Source organism: Lactuca serriola, chromosome 6 (assembly GCF_051521515.1).
Source record: "Lactuca serriola cultivar US96UC23 chromosome 6, Lser_US96UC23_V15, whole genome shotgun sequence".
NCBI lineage: Eukaryota > Viridiplantae > Streptophyta > Magnoliopsida > Asterales > Asteraceae > Lactuca > Lactuca serriola.
Window position 1 is genome coordinate 46,252,391 of NC_136413.1, and position 18,643 is coordinate 46,271,033.

Here is an 18,643-nt window from a genome sequence, read left to right on the forward strand (position 1 = left end):
AATTTTTTTAAACAACACCACTTAACAAAACATCTGAATAAACTTGTATTAGATAACTATTTGAATATAAGAAAAGTAACCGACATCAAATTTTAATTTGAGAATATCCTCCTATTTGTGTTTCTATTATCTTTTTATCTATTTTAGATGGTGATAAGTGTTATTAAATTTAATTTAAATTTAATTAAAATTTTAAATTTATATATTTGTCGCCATCTTAAATAGATAGGAAGAAAAATAGAAACAAAATGGTAGAAAAATAGTAAATAGACCAATATCTCAATCTACATATATAAAAAACCTTAACAAAATCTTAACAATAATTTAAGCAATATCTAGTAAATAGTTACGTGGAGTCAACAAAAAAAATGTTAGAACATATCATGATCATAAAAAGCATAATTATACTATATATTAAACTTCTCCATCCTTAGCTACAGTAAAAAGTGGCTAAAGGTTGTCAAAATTATTCCTTTGTTTATTTGTGCATGTTCAATTTGTACTTTCTTTCTACTGTTATTTTAGTGCCTCAACCATGGTCACCGCCCCACCATCCTCACCGCTATTTCACCCAATCGGATACCGATTTGTGTAAACGGAGGTACTGATGCAATCCCACCGCCTCTCTTATCAGATATCTTCCGTTTCCGACTCCCTACCGTCACTTTAATTTGTTATCCACCGTCTCAAATCTATTGTCTCGCATAATAAGAACATCAACAACATTTAGCGGTTATCTTCATCAATTCAGATCCTTCTTTTCGTACTAAAATAATCACTGTTTGAGTTGTGGATGTATGAGAGAGATGTGCAAGGTAGACGATAGTGATAAGATGAAGCAGAAGAAGAGGTTTTCAATCGGTACAATGAGTTTGAAGAGCTTGGGGGTTTCATCATCATATTCTTTCAATTTTATCCAATTAAAATCATGACTATCTGTTCGATTTCAAAATAGCATCGTTAGGGTAAAAATCCATGAGGATTTTGACATAATACTGACATGTTTGCTGTTATGGATGAAGTTTTGGCCGCTGCCCACCAGGTATTTGATTAAATGCGTGCATGGCTTATTCTATTTTGTTATCATCATGTTGTGATATAGAACCACTGCTCTCTCTGGATAAAGAGGTCGTCGTCCCTTCTCCATCTCCGCCATGATCAAGAAGAAGATGTTTTTTGATTTCTTACATCCACCGCCATCTCTAACTTTCGTTGAATCCAGGTTCCAATCCTGTCCTCTCTGCTTGTCGCTTTTCTCATGATCTCGAAAAAAAAACTCTACTTTAGCCTCCATGAATGATGCGCACATTGCAGTTTCAAAGCTTCCTGATGTTTAGTTCAAGTTTGGGTCCCGAAGGCGTTACGCTTCACAGTTCCGTCATCTTCTAAGATGTTCCCCACATCACCACCGTTCATGGCTGTAATCGCCACCAGACCCAAAGCCCTTCCGCTCCAGTTTGGATCTACCTCAGGTCATCGCCATAGAACAAACCACCAGGGTCTTCTCCTTCTCAATTATTAACAAAAAAAATCCATCTTTATTGCTCTCTGTTTTATATGATTAGAAGTTCATGTTTGATTTCCAGGTTGAAAGCTGTGAGGCAGTGGAGAGGATGAAGCAAGTGGCACTCAGGGTCCCAAGAAAGCTATAACTTCTCTTATCCTATCAGGTCACTCGATTTGGTGCTAAAATTTGTAACTGTATTGATTTTTTATTTAGTTCTTCCATTGTTGGCTTCAATTTTTGACTTTAATTTTTATCCACATACACATTTCAAGTGCTTCTTTTACTACGTGACGAGCTGGTCAATATAATAATGAATATTTCATCATTGGTTCATGGTTACTTCATGCGTTTGCTTTCATAAATTTGTGAATGGTTTACAAAGTTTTAATATGAAATTATGTTTGTCATTAGCTCGATTTTTTGGGGGGTTGGATGGGTATGTTTCTAAATGCTTTGTTCCTTTGTTTTCCACCGATGAATTGAGTTCTATTAATTTTTAATTTGGCATTTGATGCTGCTCAACAAACTTTCTGGAGTGGAGGAAGAAGAGGGCTTCACTATAATCTATATTTCATAGCATATCCATATCCAAAAGGCCAACAAGAACCAACAAAGATAAACACAGATGACTCATCGATTTCAGCAAACAACAAGAACCAATGAAGATAAACACAGATGACTCATCGATTTCAGCAAAAAACGATCTCCTGTTAAACAGACAAATAAATGGTTTGGGCATTCGTTCATGTTCATTTCCAGGGGATGACCACCAACAAAACGATAAGGTAAGCTCCATTTTTTACATGAACTTGAAGCAGATTTACATTCTCTTCCTGCCTTTGCTTTAATCAAGGTGTAAGATGTTAGATGAAATGGGGTTTTCTTCTATTTATATAATTTTTACAGGAAGTTGAAACTAGCTTTTGATGCACACCAACTGCTCGATAAAATGCTTGAACCAAATCTTATTATTATTTGTTTTTAAAACCCCATAAAAAATTCCACACCTGCTGCTTTGTTGTTGTGTTTCTCTCAGTAGCTAACGTTCCATCCCATTTCCTATAGATACAAATGGTAAAAAAAATTTATTCAATACTATTTCTTTTAATTAAATCCTCTATTATGTTGTTATTTGCTCAGTGATTAAGGGTTTGCTGGCTTAGATTTCATGCTGTTGAACAACTTCTTGCTGAAATGCCCGAATCTAACTTTCCTCTTAGAGTCATTTCAAATTCCCCTGATTTGGAAAGTTTTCAGGAAAGTGAATCCATTTTTTTTTTACCATGATTGTTTATATTTATAATGGAAAGTAACTACTTTTTTTGTTTAGCAAGTTAAACCCACAACTCTTTTGGTCCCAGAGTAGATTACAATGTTGGATAATGAGCTGGAAGAAGAGAAGAAAAATCATAAGGAGACCAAGGAAAAGTGCAAAGATATTCTACAAGAATTGCAAAGGTAAATCAATAAATGTTGTAACTTATTTATTTATATACAAGTTCAAATTTTTAGTTATGATAATAACTTTTAATTTGGGCGATACAAATGCCAAAAGTAAGTAGGTGAGTTGAAACAGAGTGACATTTTTCACAATACTTTTACAATGTCTTGGTTAAGGGCCATGAAAAGAACATTTTCTTGAAGAAAAACAAAGTTGGAGTATTATATTATGGTAAATGACTGAGATAAATTGGTAAGTTCGTTTTACCTTTGGAAAAAGGTATTGTGAAAATGGATGCTGGTATGTATTAAGTCATTTTGTTAATTTCATTTGTCAAAGAGTACAAAAGGTTTTAAATTTAGACTACACATTGGCTTTTACTATTTAAACAATTTTATAGCTCTTAACTTTCTTATTGTTCAACCTTTATGGTTATTTTTCATGAACACAATACGTCTAATGCTTATGGGTATGAACACTGTAAACTGCATTACATGTTTGCAAATTTCGGTGCACTTGAGCATCATGGATCTGCAAGGAATACATTTTGACTGAAATGCCACTACATCCTGTTCTTTTAGTAAAAAAAGAATGATTTTAACATTTTTTTTTGTCCAAAATGCCCCTGCATACTATTTTTTTTTGATAAAAAGATAAAAAGAATAATGCTTTCAACAACTTTTATGAAACTGCCCCTGCATAATGTTTTTTTGGTAAAAAAAAATAGTTATTTTAAGACTTTTTTTGGTGAAATTTTAATGATTTGATAGTTTTTGACCAAACTACCCCTGCATACAATTTTTATTGGTAAAAGTTTGTGACTTCAAGAGTTTTTGACGAAAATTTCCTATGTATATTGTTTAACAAGTTCGACCCTGTCTATTGTATTCCGGTTAAAATTGAATGTCATTTTCGCAAGTTTATTGCTTTTAAGACCATTTACTGCTGGAAATATGTCAAATTTGTTACGTAGACTGTATCATTTGTTGTTTTAGACGAAAATATCATACATTACCAGTAACATACGGTTTTAGGTATGGTTTACCTTTTGCAGTAATTTTGTTCATCAAATTCTAGGACTTTTTGTTGTCAAATTTTTGGTTTGTTCATTATCATCTTCCTCACAAAGCTTTTCTGGTATAAATCTGCTTTCGAATTAGAGTTAAACGATGTTTCTCACGTTCCAGGCAAGAGGAATCATCAAATACTACAACTTTGGAACTGTAAGTTCTCCATTTATAAGTTTGACTTTCTCTTATTTCTTATCTTTCACAAGAACTCTTGAAACATATTTTCTTTGTTTTGAATTTGCTTAAAGATAGGTTGTCAATGAGAACAATTGTCGTGGGCCTTCTAATTTAAACAACTCAATCAAACCATCCGATACGGATCTCAAAAAAGTGGTAAGTTGATTTCCTTCTACTTCTCTTTACATATTCAGTTCATAATCAACCATTCTTATTTAGATGCCAATGAGATACAAAACATCACACATTGTTTGTATTTCTTAACATACATTTCAGACACCAACAGGAAGGAAAAATCTGACACAAAATTTCATCAAGCTATTCATCTCTTCTAAGGTTAGTGAAACCTAAAAACCATTTTTACTCAAAATACCCTATTCTTAATGAAAAGTCAATCTTGGACGAACTAAAGTTTAATCTTCTTTGTGCTCAGCGATGAATGAAGGACATGGAAGATTGCAAGAGCAAGCAAGTCCAAATACACAGGTGCCAAATGTGTTGGAAACAAACAATAATTGAATTCCTAAACACACTTTCTTTATATTCTTGAGGAAGATTTGATCTAATACACATTCAGTATGACATTGCAGATGTCTTTTCGTCCATGGGTCTCCTTGAAAAGGTATAGCCTCTACACTTATACTTTCTTTGTTTATAAAGATAACACAATTAGTCAATTAATCTAAAAAGGGGAAAATCTTTTTATTTTTCTCATAAAAGATGCGACACCCATAGAGTGGAAAACCATCATTTAGAATGTTGGGATTGAAAGGGAAAAAGGAGACAAAATCTTTACAACCATTGGATACAAATTCAAAAAGGCGAGCTTTTGGGACGGATATAACAAACAATGTTAATGATTCAGATTCAAAAAGAGACCAGGGCTTATGGACGCTACAACTCCGGATGCTCTTGAAGCATGAAAGCCGGTTTTTGGGTTCAATATTGCTCAAGAAGTAGGAGAATGGGCAACAACACATTTTTATCCATATCTTCCTTCTCATGCTTACCTTACATGCAGGTAGATAGATAATGATATGGTTAAAATTACCAGATTATTTGCTGACTAAATCTGAATATGAATGCAGGTTTTTTTTTTCTACAAGAAAGCATGGGTTAGTAGATGCAGCCGTTAAAAGTAGTAAAGAACAAACAACATAAAAGAAAATGTCGCATCCGACCCCCGCAACGCGGGGATTCACCATCTAGTTATGTACTAAAAAACAATAATCCATCAATAGAAAAAATCTCGTAAAAAACATCACATCCAAGGGCAGAACTAGCTAGGAGCAAGGGGTAGCATGTGCTACCTCTTAAAATCATCCAAAATATGATAATTTTTTGATGTTGTTACTAATGTCAATCGCCAAACGTGCTACCCCTTAAAATCATTCATTATGTGTGTGCATTGTATATGTGTTGCGGTGTATGATATATTGGGGGAACTCATTAAGCGTTGACTTATAGTTGTTGAATAACTATTTTCTAGGTTATTCTTCGGATCGAGGAAAGGCTCATGACTGTAAATGAATCAAAAGCATTAATAAAATATTTTAAGACTTTCGCTAAAATTTTCTATTATAATTAAATATATAATATAATGTGTGTAAGACTTATATTTTGAATAATTAAAAATATGAAAAACCTGTCTTGAAAATGGGACGTTATAAGTTGGTATCAGATCCCTGGTTTGAGAGAATTGGATAAACACTCGTGTGATTTCAGACGCAAGCTAATGATCTGAGTATCAAATAAACCTTTTTATAAAATGAAATTATGCAAAAAGAAAGACAATGTGATGCCAACACTCAGATGGAGCTCAAAATGGAAAATGATTCCCAAAATATCCATATGGTTATATATGTTGATATATGATCTGTTAGAGATGCATGCTAATATGTAGACTAGGGATCTTTTTAGGAATTGTAGATTAGAACTGTCTGATACTTATGATGCCTTATAGCCTAGAGAATTGCTTGTTATTTGCTGCTTAGAACCTATATTGATGTTGATTAGTTATTTGATAAATACATTAGGTTGCATGCTCCCATAATTAAATAGTTTTAGATTGCCTGATTCGGCGCTATTATTCAGCTCTTGTTCGAGTCCAATCGTTGTAGTGTCTAAACTTACAGTCAATAGATTTTGATTTTAGAGGAATGCAATCGTATTCATCTGATAACTAGTTAAAGTTAGTAGAAGTTCTCATCCGATAACTGGATGAAGCGGAAGGAATCCTAGGAGAAGAATCTAGGAAAATAGTAATTAGGTCCTTATAACACTGTGTGTGAAAAGACCTAACGATAAGAGAGAGTAGTGACTTAGAAACATTGGGGAAATTCTTGGATCTAGTATGGATAGGTGTGGAAGGTAGTACGTGCCCGTACTACCGGAAGCACATGATCCATACATGAATCAAGAAAAGTCACAAAGTTACTAAGGATATAGAAAGGATTGAATGTTATTCCAAGATAACACAATAAGTTCATATTGATCTAGTGCCATTTATATCTCCAACATGGTGATGATTACTAGAGCAAGCGGTTCTGGTTCTGGATCGGAAGGGGCAAGACCGAGAGAGACTGACATACGTGATTGGATAGAGGAGACAATATCCACAACCATGTGAGAAATGATTCTATAGATTTTTGATCTATCAAAACCAAACTAATCACCCTATTCAACGAGCGGTATGTTTATGTTTCTAGTACCACTACCATCGTAGCCACTATTGTTGTCGCTGCTGCAGCTTCACCTGGAGAGGAGGAGATGCCCTATCGAGAGTTCAATAACACCAAGCCCCTAAAGTTTGATGGTGTTAGAGATCTGATTGTTGCCATGTGATGGATCTCAAATATAGAAGGATGATTCTACACTTGTGCCTGTTCAGCTAACTTGAAGTTTAGGTATGCGTAGAATCTCCTCCATCATCGAATGAAAGACCAGTGGAACTTTGTCATGAAGGACTACTCGCCTGCAGAGAAAAGCGCAGCAACTTAGGAGCAGTTTCTTGAAAAGTTCAGGAATTCTTGTTGCTTAAGCAGACAACTGAATTGGTGATGGAGATTACCAAGATGTTCACTGAGAGATCCTTGTTCTCCCCCAAGTATACATCCTCAAAACAAGTGAAAATGTCACGGTATTTGAGCTGTTGGATAAGGTGTCTAAGTCCATAACTATATTTGGTATGTACTTGACCCAATTTAACATGGTCCATTTGGGTTGCACTTCACCAGAACAATTTGGACTTTGAGAAGAGGATATGTATGATTTATTAATATACTATTACTTATAATATATTAATATGAAATCATATTATTTAATTTGTATTGATCAATAATTAATTTGGAATTAATTTTGTGGTCAAAAGAGACTAATTAAATATATAGGGATTGATTGTGTAAATCATTCATTCTTATAATGTGAACTGGTGATCCATGATTCCTTATGTTGGGCTTAACCCATGTGGTGACCCATGGATTCTCCATGGAGGTTAAAACCCATGGATCATGAGGAATGTGGAAAGTCATGAGTTACATGCATGGTGTAACCACAATATACACACTATATAAGAAGACCTTTGGTTCAAGAAAATGGCATCCTAGTGTATTGACAAAGAGAGGCCGATTTTTGTGAGCAATACACTTCTCTTCCAAGTTTCCAAAGTGTGAGAACCACTACTTCTCTAAACTTTACCACATTATTACTCCAAACATACTACATGCATATTCATAAACATATTTTACATATATGGTTTTGTTACAAAAGACTGGATACAAACCGACTATTAAGATTTTCACAAAGTTTTATATATATTACATAACTTCCAGGAATTAATATACAAAATACAAAAGCTATAATATTAACTAATCTACATCTTCTACCAGTACATGACTATACCGAATGTTTATCACCTGCAATAGTTTAAACATTGAGAGAGATAAGCGGGTGATGCTTAATGAGTTCAATAACAACTACAATATAACGTTATGCCATATATATATATATATATATATATATATATATATATATATATATATATATATATATATATATATATATATATATATATGACAGAAACAAAGAGGGACAAAGAACAACAAAGAAAGATAATTATCATATGACAAGCTTTCCATATCAATGAATAATCTGATTCAAAGATTTACAATCAATGAGTTACAACAATTTCAAAATGATATACATCAATAAGACTTCAGCCCAAGTGGCATAGAAAATACAATTTTGAATTATCATTTGGCTAGCAATTTACAGGCTTTTAGACCTGCCTAGCCTTCTACCAATACCAAAGTGATGCTTAATCATTCACTTCATGGTCAAACGCTACATACCAATACCCTAGTGATAATTTGGGCAACACTTCGCCTTTAAAAATGACTTTCTTTTACGAAACCGGGGATTTTTGTTGAAAATCGGGCCTTGCGCGGGCAAAGTTTCAACTTGAAAATATTATTTTCTTGGGTCTTCGGTGCGTCGGGACTTGCTTTGGGTGTCGGGGATGTTTCCTAGGCTTCGGGGTGGTAAGAGTAATTTGAGAGAGAGTAGAGGATGAGAGAGAATCCAATTTTAACCAAAATCCGGACAGTCTCGCACCCTATTTATAGTATCCGAAGCACCTGATTACGTTGGGCGTAATTTTCATGTACGCGGGGCGTACTCCCTTAATAGCCACTAAGTTGGGCGTAAGCCTTCATACGCTGGGCATATGAGGGGATCATTTCGGATGCTTCAAGACTACGAATGTGTGTACCACATGCGAAGAAGTAGGCGACGTGGCCAACTTCGGATCACATACACATGTACGCTGAGCGTACTTTGATTTCTCAAACTTCAAAAATTCGTAACTTTCGCATATGAACTCCGTTTTTGACATTCTTTATATCCGTGTGTAGGTATGACCGTGCTCTACAACTTTCCTTTAGACTCTGTCAGATTATTTTGAATTCATTTTTAATATTATTTTTTTAACAGACCGGGATAGCAAAAGTCTGTTAAAATTTATAACTTCTTCATACAACGTCCGTTTTCGTCTGTCTTTTTATCATTGTACTACTATTGACGAGATCTTCAATTCTCATTTAGGTCATGTCGGTTAAAAATCACTCGATCTTTATTTTGAGTTTCGGGTTGTGTACTGCTATGCCGAATCTTGGAAAAATCATAACTTCCTCATACATAGTCAGATTTGGACGTTCTTTTTATGAAAATTCTCGATTTAACAAATACTACGACTTTCATTTAGATCACAAAGGCTAAAAAGTAGTTTATCATAACCTCACTTTTTACGTCATATGGCGTCATGTCGGTTCTGTCGCGAAACTTCAATAAGTCATAACTTCTTCGTTATAACTCGGATTTCAGTGAGGTTTTCGCCTAAATTTTTCTAATGAGATACTTTAAAACTTTCAATGGCTTTATTTTTACTTATTTCCAACTTAAATTTTACATTTTTTGTTAATTTCAATATTTGACTTTTGATTGAAATCTCATAAGATTTCCCATCACTTTCCGAATGATTCTAAACATAGTTTTACTTCGATCTCATAAACCTATCTTGTTAGAATTCAATTCTCAAACTCATATATTATATAATAATATTCACTTTTAAGCTATCTGTAACATCCGGATTCCCAGGTATATTATTTTATTCTTTTATTTTTGGAGGATGTGAAGGGACTCGGCGAGTTGGTGCTTAGACTCGCCGAGTAGGGTCGCAGATTCTTATCCGGGTTCATGGCTGGACTCGGCGAGTTCATGAGTGGACTCGGTGAGTCCACGCTGTTTAATGAAACCCTAATTTCCTGGGTTTGGGACCTATTTAAAGGCCCTTAGGGCCGTCATTTGCAGCTACCAAACCCCAGAGAGAAACCCTAAAGGAGCTAGAGCGTTTGTGAGAGGATAGGAGCCATTTCTTGATCTTTGTGGTTGATTCTTGCAAGAAGGAGGTGTTTCCAGCTTAGAGGAGACCAAGGAGGTTGTGCATCTGTGGATTTCGAGCAAGAGACTTCATCTTTGAGGTATTATATCGCCCCTTTATCTGTTTTGTTGAAGGAATCCATAGATGTAGAGTTTTATGACCTTTATTGGAAGAAAATTGTGAGGATATGGCCCCTATTCACTTTGAGACTTCAGATCTGGACCCATAGTGGTCTAAAGAGCTTATCTCAGCTAGCTTTATGTTGAGCTATGGAGGTGTTGAGCTAAGGATGTTACTTTTGGGGCTAAATCACCAAGTGAAGCCTCCTAAATGTCCCATGAGTGTCAAGATTCAAGCTTTATGTGTTTATCAGGCTTGGGCAGGTCAGATCTATGGATCCAAGGAATAGATCTGACCTCAGGAGGCCATTTGAGTTTGTGCATGGCATGAACTTGCCGAGTCCAAGGGCAGACTCGGCGAGTAGGGTTAGGGTTTCCTGTAAATCACTCAGTGAATGGACTTGCTGAGTTGGGGGAATAACTCAGTGAGTCAGAGGGGGATTAGAGGACTGGAGTTCATAGCAGAACTCGCCAAGTTGATCTTGAGACTCGGCGAGTTGAGTCGAGGTGGCCCCGCGATTCATGCCAGGTGTGACTCGTCGAACAAGGGGAGGAACTCGACGTGCCAAGCGAGACTAGGGAGTTAGTGGACATGTGTAGACTCGCCGAGTCGCCCAAGTGCACTCGACGAGTTGAGTCAAATTTTGACCATTGATTTTTGTTGACTTGTAGGATTTGGTCAAAAATGTGGCCTTTGAGCTAAAAGAGGGGTAAAATGGTCTTTTGCCTTCTGAGGGTGCCAAGAGAGGGTTGAGTTTAGTCCCGAGAGTTATATTTATGAGAATATTTACTTTATGTGATTAGGCGGAGGCTAGATCGTATTTCTACCGAGTCAGAGATTTACCGAGACATCTGAGGTGAGTCTTCTCACTATACTTTACCTAGTGTGGTATAGAGATATGTGACAGTGTATTTTAGAGTTATGTGCCAGTACATTTGCATGTTATTTATGTGTTGAGATTTATTGTGATATGTGATATGCATGATTCAGAGTATACAAAGTAGGACCAATGGGTCCATAGAGCTAGGGCCAGAGGGCCCATAGAGAGTTGGGACCAGAAGGTTCCACTGAGACACATTGACCAGAGGGTCAACAGAGTTATAGCCTCGAGTGGCTAATATGTGTTAGAGTGGTATTTTGGGGAACTCAGTAAGCAATTATGCTTACAGTGTTATGTGTTGTGTTTCAGGTACCAGCAATGATCACGGGAAGGTGCCGACATGACTCGTACACACGCACACTGGAGTTCATATGTGTTGATCTTGGGGTTTTGTATTAAGATAATGATGATACAATGTTTTAAAATGTGGATGTGAATGAAATTATATGGTTTTTAAAATGTGAAAAATTGTTTAAATTTTTACGGTGTTACACTATCAAGTGTACAAAACACGGTAATTGTAGAAGGTTAATAACGTGTGTGATATCCCCAAAATCTCGGCCAGAAAAGACCGATTTTCATTTATGCTTTTAAAATAATTTCAGAGTAAATCCTTTTGATTTGAAAGAGTTGCAGAATTTGTTCCCAAAAACAAAACATGATAAAACAATGTTTACCAAAGCATTTCATAAAAGAAATGTATTTTCATTATATAATCAAAACTCGGGGTGTCATGTTCCGATACAGACCAATAAGCATAAACGATAACATTACAAGTCATTCAACAAATATATACATATACAGACTTGTAAACAAAACAACTTGATGGTTCATCCATCTTATGCCCTCGCGCCACTTCCTGTAATACAAATAAAACTGAGTGGGTCAGGCTTGGGAGCCTGGTGAGCATATAGGGTTTTCAACCCACAATAAATAATTATATTTAATTTCCACCAACCAACAATAATCCAATTACCCATTCCCGTTATTCTCACTTTATGTCCCTAAAACAACTAACATAAGGGACCTAGTCTAAGAATATTTCATCGGGGCGACAACACATGCTTCGGGGGTTCCTCAGCAATATAAGTCAAATAAGGCAACCATGAGGGGGATGGAGTACAGCGAACGAACACCCAAGTTCATTAACACCTACAGGTGGCGAACCTGCTAATGTTTCCACAAGACTATCTAGAAAAGTCTGTGGTCGTCATCTAAACTCCGCTAGATGACTAAATCAAACAACAACGAGGCCTCTCATCTGTTTATTACACACCAACTATCTACCCATGTTCTACCCAACATATTAGTAGATAAAAATATACATTTTTATACATAGTTAAAAAACCTGTATAGCATGCTTTAATCAATACATATTCCACATAACAGATGAGGCACACACACACACATAACACGTATTTCATAGAGAATAATCATATCTATGAGATAGAAGAAAGTGAATACACATTCACACATATAAACAACAATATACTTAATACACTCAAACCATACTTGTATTATTATCGTGTTTATGAAAGGTAGTATACACTCACTTGATCAGAAGATGATCGGACAGCACTACGGCTTGCAGAAGTAGTAATCCTCAGCAGATCTGGAAGATCTTCACAAAAATCGAACTTCTCGCGGGCAGAGCTTCGGCTCGGGAACCGCACTTCTCGGGATCTTCGGGATCTCGGGACTTGCCTCGGGGATCGAGAATAATACCGGGGCTTCGGGGTATTTCTGGCACGCAAATCGATGCAAAACGGGAGAGAGAAGAGAAAAAATAGCAAAAGAACTCGGCTGCCCTCGCATCCTATTTATAGGAGGCTGGAGCCTCGGAGTACGCGGGACGTACTGCTCCGAAATCGTCACTGCTTACGTATCCGAAGTGCTCGAGTGCGAATGTCGACATCCCTCGGTGTACGCGGGGCGTACCTCGGATCAGATCGGTGACCACTCTTCGGATAATGCCTCCGAATTAAAGATTTAATTTAAATACAAAATATTTAATAAACTTCGGAAATTCATATCTTCTTCATACGAACTCCGTTTTCGACGTTCTTTATATCCACGCGAAGGTGAGACTACGCTCTACAACTTTCGTTTAGACTTCGCCGACTAATTTTAAATTTATTTTTAATAGGCCAGGACAGAAAAACTTCGTTATAAATTCATAACTTCTTCGTTTGACGTCCGTTCTCGCCTAACTTTTCATCGCTTCGATACCAAGAACGAGACCTTCGATCCTCGTTTAGATTGCTTCGACTAAAAACCGCTCGATCTCAAATCGAGTATTTTGGGTTGCACACCGCTAAGCCGAAACTTCGATAAATCATAACTTCCTCATACGAAGTCAGATTTTGGCGCTCTTTATATATTCGGAAACCTCGTTTCAACTACTACAACATTATTCAAAGATAAAGAGTTTATTTTACACTTAAATTTTGACGCTTAATTTTATTCTTAATTAATCAAACCACATAATTAAGTAATTAAGCACAAAACACATAATACTCAAATAATACAATCTTATTATTTCAAAACGGGTTACAAAGGTTAACCTAGACTATTACATCGCTAAAAATGGCAAGCCCGGAAACACAGGCGTTACAACTCTCTCCACCTTAGAATGATTCCGTCCCCGGAATCACACATCAACAAACAAATGTGGATAGCGACTCAACATGTCACTCTCCGTCTCCCAGGTGAGATTCGGCCCATTCGTGTGTTTCCATCGGACAAGCACTAAACCAACCATTTTGCGTCGCAACTTCTTAGTCTTTCGGTCAACAATTGCCTCTGGTTCTTCAATTAACCTCTTGTTTTCATCAATTCTCAATTCAGAAATTGGAATTATGTCAGGAACTTCTCCCGTGAACTTCCTCAAATAACACACATGAAAAGTGTTGTGAATTCCATTCAGTTCTTCTGGTAGTTCAAGCTTGTAATCTTGGTTCCCAATCCTCTGAAGAACTTTAAACGGTCCAATAAACATTGGACTCAACTTTCCCCTTTTACCAAATCTTATAAGTCCCTTCCACGGCGAGACTTTAAGCAAAACCGAATCTCCAATTTCAAAAGTCATCGGTCTTCGCTTCTTGTCAGCATAGCTCTTTTGACGACCCTGAGCTGCTAACATTCTTTCCCTAATTATTTTCAACTTTTCAACAGTTTGATGAACCATCTCCGGTCCCATAAACTGCTTTTCCCCAGCCTCAAGCCAACAAGACGGCGTACGACACTTCTGTCCATACAAAGCTTGATAAGGTGTCATCTTAATGCTCACGTGAAAACTGTTATTATAGGAAAATTCTACCAATGGTAAATGTTCATCCCAATTACCTAGGAATTCCAAGATACATGCTCTCAGCATATCTTCAAGTGTTTGTATTGTTCTTTCACTCTGACCATTAGTTTGCGGATGATAAGCTGTACTTAAACATAACTTGGTACCCATTTCCTCTTGTAGACTTTTCCAAAACCTCGAGGTGAAACGGCTATCACGATCCGATACAATCGTTAACGGAACACCGTGAAGCCTCACAATTTCCTTCACGTAAGAATTCGCAAGCTTTTCCATAGACCATTTATCCTTGGCTGCTATGAAATGCGCACTCTTAGTGAATCGATCAATGACCACCCAAATCATGTCGTGACCATTCTTTGTTCTGGGTAGTTTAGTGACAAAATCCATAGCAATGCCTTCCCACTTACCCATAGGCATAGGCAATGGTTCTAAACTCCCGTACGGTTTCTGATGTTGTGTCTTTACTCTCGCACAAGTCACACACTCAGCCACATACTTTGCAACATCAAGCTTCATCGTCGGCCACCAGTAGTAGGGTTTCAGGTCCCTATACATTTTAGTACTACCGGGATGAATCGAGTACATGGTCTTGTGAGCTTCTTCCATCAGAAGATCTTTGATTCCTCCTGTCTTAGGTATCCAAATCCGATCTTGGAACACCTTCAGTCCATGACTGTTTACACCGAACACCAACGTTTTGCCCAAACGTTCCTCCTTTCGGTCATTCTTTTCAGAAGCTTCCTCTTGAGATTTCTTTATACTTTCCACAATGGTCGAGACAACTTCAATTCTCAACGCTCTTGGCCTTTTCTTTTCAAGATTGACTTTCCGACTGAGAGCATCAGCAACAACATTAGCTTTACCAGGGTGGTAAAGTATCTCGCAGTCGTAGTCTTTAAGTAACTCTAGCCAGCGTCGTTGCCTCATATTCAATTCTTTCTGATTAAAGAGATATTGGAGACTCTTATGATCAGTGAAAAGTTTGCACTTCGTGCCATAGAGGTAATGCCTCCATATTTTCAGAGCGAAAACTACCGCTGCCGACTCCAAATCATGAGTCGGGTAATTGTTTTCATGCTCCTTCAGCTGTCGAGACGCATATGCTATCACCTTTTCTCTTTGGGTCAAAACACAACCCAATCCAACCCCAGACGCATCGCTATAAACAACAAAGTCTTCAACTCCATCGGGTAAAGAAAGTATCGGTGCCTCGTATAGCTTCTTCTTTAGCTTCTCGAATGCTTCTTTACACTTATCACTCCAAGCATAAGTAGCTCCTTTGTGGGTCAAAGCTGTTAATGGAGTAGCAATCAAAGAAAAGCCTTGGATAAACCTTCGGTAATATTCGACTAATCCTAAAAAGCTTCGGATCTCCGTGGGACTTTTCGGTTGCTCCCACTTCATTACAGCTTCAATCTTTGCTGGATCAACCATTATCCCTTCTTGGTTGACCACGTGACCCAAGAATTGGACTTCACGAATCCAAAAATCACATTTGGAGAACTTTGCATACAACTTCTCCCCTTTCAAAACTTCTAACACTTCTCGCAAGTGTCTGTCATGCTCCTCCTGGCTTTTCGAGTAAATCAGAATGTCGTCTATGAACACTATCATGGATTTATAAGGGGGAAAGGATTACAAACTCTATTCATCAAATCCATGAACGCTGCTTGAGCATTGGTTAGTCCAAACGACATAACCAAGAACTCGTAGTGTCCATATCTAGTTCTGAATGCAGTCTTCTCGATATCTTGCTCTCTTACTTTTAGCTGATGATATTCTGACCTAAGATCGATCTTCGAGAAATAGCTCGAACCTTGCAATTGATCAAATAGGTCATCAATCCTCGACGACGGATATCTATTCTTTATTGTTGCCTTGTTCAGCTCTCTATAATCGATGCACATTCTCATACTTCCATCTTTCTTCTTCACGAATAACACCGGAGCTCCCCAGGGCGATGAACTAGGTCTAATGAAACCTTTGTCCAATCATTCCTGAAGTTGCATCATTAGCTCCTTCATCTCTGTCGGTGCTAATCGATAAGGTGCTTTTGCTATTGGCGTGGTTCCTGGTAACAAGTCTATTCTGAACTCCACTTGTCTATCAGGTGGTAATCCAGGAAGATCTTCGGGAAAGACTTCCGGATAATCACACACCACTGGAATACTCTGCATCACCTTCTTTTCCTTCTTAGCATCGATCACGAATGCTAAATATGATGTACATCCCTTGGTCAAACACTTTTTGGCTTTCATTAGAGAAATGATTCCAGAATTTACTCTGCGTTTGTCCCCATACACCATAAACGAATCTTTCCCAGGCGGGTTTACTTTAACTATCTTCTCCTTGCATAAAATTTCGGCATCATTGGCGCTAAGCCAATCCATTCCCAACACGATGTCGAAACCATTAAGCTCGATAGGCAATAATTCCTCGTGAAACTTATTCCCATTAAGGTCGATTAAGATGTTTTTCATACGATGGCTAACAGGTACAAACTTGCCACTAGCAACTTCGACTAATAAAGCATTATCTAGTCTATCAACAGGCAAAGCTAGTTTTCTACCAAACTCATGCGAAATAAAGGAGTAGTTGGCTCCATAATCAAACAAAATTTGAGCAAGTAATTCGTTTACGAGAAAGGTACCTGAAGCGACATCAGCTTCATCTTTTGCAGCCTCAAGTGTCATCTGGAAGGCTCTCGCCTTCGGCTTTGGTGGAATGTTGGGCCTCGCTGCCTCCTTCTTCTTTGGACAGTCTTTCAAAATGTGCCCCTCTTCATTGCAACCAAAACACATCCTTTTGTTGTTCGGACACTCATTGGCCAAATGTCCAACCTTTCCACACTTGTAGCAGGTTACATCCTCGCTACATTTCCCAAAGTGCTTTTTCTTACACTTATCACACCATTTCGCTTCGCCTCCTTTTCCTCCACCAAACTTTTTCGAATCAGATTTCGAAAATTTGCTTTTCTTAATGGAACCAGATGTTCCCTCAAACTTTCTCTTCTCACCAACCTCAACCTTGTCGGTGGTTCTCCCCTTAATCATGTTCTCAACAGACTTGGCAGCCCAGATAGCTGCCTCTAGAGTATGTGCCTGACGTACTGGCACCTCATACTCCCATGGGAGTCCCTTCGCATATCGGTCCACCTTTGTCAACTCGTCTGAGACGATACGCAAGGCAAACTGCATCTTATCGGTGAAGTTATTGGTGTATTCATCAATTGACATGCTGCCTTTTGTCAATGTCAGAAACTTGTTCTCTAGTTCCAACAGATTTTGAGCCGAGCAGAACTTGCGCTTGAATTGCACCAAGAACTCTGCCCATGTCAATTGCAGTGGCTCATTAGGGCTTAAAGTCTTCCCTAGAGTGTTCCACCAACGAACGGCTCCACCTCGGAACTGACGCACTGCATGGATAGTCTGCAACTTGCCTCTGCAGCCACAAGTCATGAAAGCTAACTCCATTTCGGAGATCCAATCCATAACTCCAATCGGATCCTCCTTTCCATTGAAGGTCGATGGTTTGCAAGTTAGAAAGTCCTTGTACTGGCATCCCATTCCATCATTCCTTCCATCATGGTTGTTTTGTCTAACTATCGGTGGGTTGGCTTGACCAACAGACCCACTGAAGTTTCCACCTTCCGAGTACCCTTCATTTAATTCGGGCTCTTCCACACGAATTGACAGTTCTTCACGATTCTGTTGAAGCAACCGCCTAGTTTCATCCATCGGACGATCCAACATTGTTTGAATCATCATTTGCACACCAGCCATGGTTATCGGCTCAGATGCTGCTGCTACGACAGGTATTTGCTCAATCACTGGTGGTTGATTCCTGTTTTCATCAGCATTTCCAACTCCACTTCTTGTTCTCACCATTTTGATCTACACACCGAATAAGGTGAAATTAGATCCTCAATCACGATAGATATTCAAATCAACCTTATCGCTCCGAAACGTTTATATGCTAGTTCTAAATTCGTAGACGTACGCTTAGAATCCTACACACATAAGGTTTCTAGATCCGGTCGTACACACGCACACTGGAGTTCATATGTGTTGATCTTGGGGTTTTGTATTAAGATAACGATGATACAATGTTTTAAAATGTGGATGTGAATGAAATTATATGGTTTTTAAAATGTGAAAAATTGTTTAAATTTTTACGGTGTTACACTATCAAGCGTACAAAACA

The 18,643-nt window shown here is 37.7% G+C and overlaps 1 long non-coding RNA gene across 12 annotated transcripts; it reads left to right on the top strand.

The window, feature by feature from the left end:
• Nucleotides 1–457: 457 nt before the first annotated feature.
• On the top strand, nucleotides 458–5,586 carry LOC145058151 (uncharacterized). 12 transcript variants are annotated; one of them, XR_013686251.1, is made up of 12 exons: nucleotides 458–1,222; nucleotides 1,315–1,499; nucleotides 1,587–2,236; nucleotides 2,414–2,581; nucleotides 2,671–2,965; nucleotides 4,109–4,171; nucleotides 4,271–4,351; nucleotides 4,472–4,531; nucleotides 4,629–4,681; nucleotides 4,773–4,817; nucleotides 4,916–5,216; nucleotides 5,284–5,586. It is a non-coding gene; the product is annotated as an uncharacterized LOC145058151 (long non-coding RNA). The 12 variants fall into 12 exon arrangements; XR_013686243.1 differs by lacking the exon at nucleotides 2,414–2,581 and having other exon boundaries at nucleotides 463–1,042; nucleotides 1,127–1,222; nucleotides 1,587–2,292; nucleotides 2,648–2,965; XR_013686248.1 differs by lacking the exon at nucleotides 2,414–2,581 and having other exon boundaries at nucleotides 462–1,222; nucleotides 1,587–2,292; nucleotides 2,648–2,965; nucleotides 5,061–5,216.
• The last annotated feature ends 13,057 nt before the right edge of the window (nucleotides 5,587–18,643 follow it).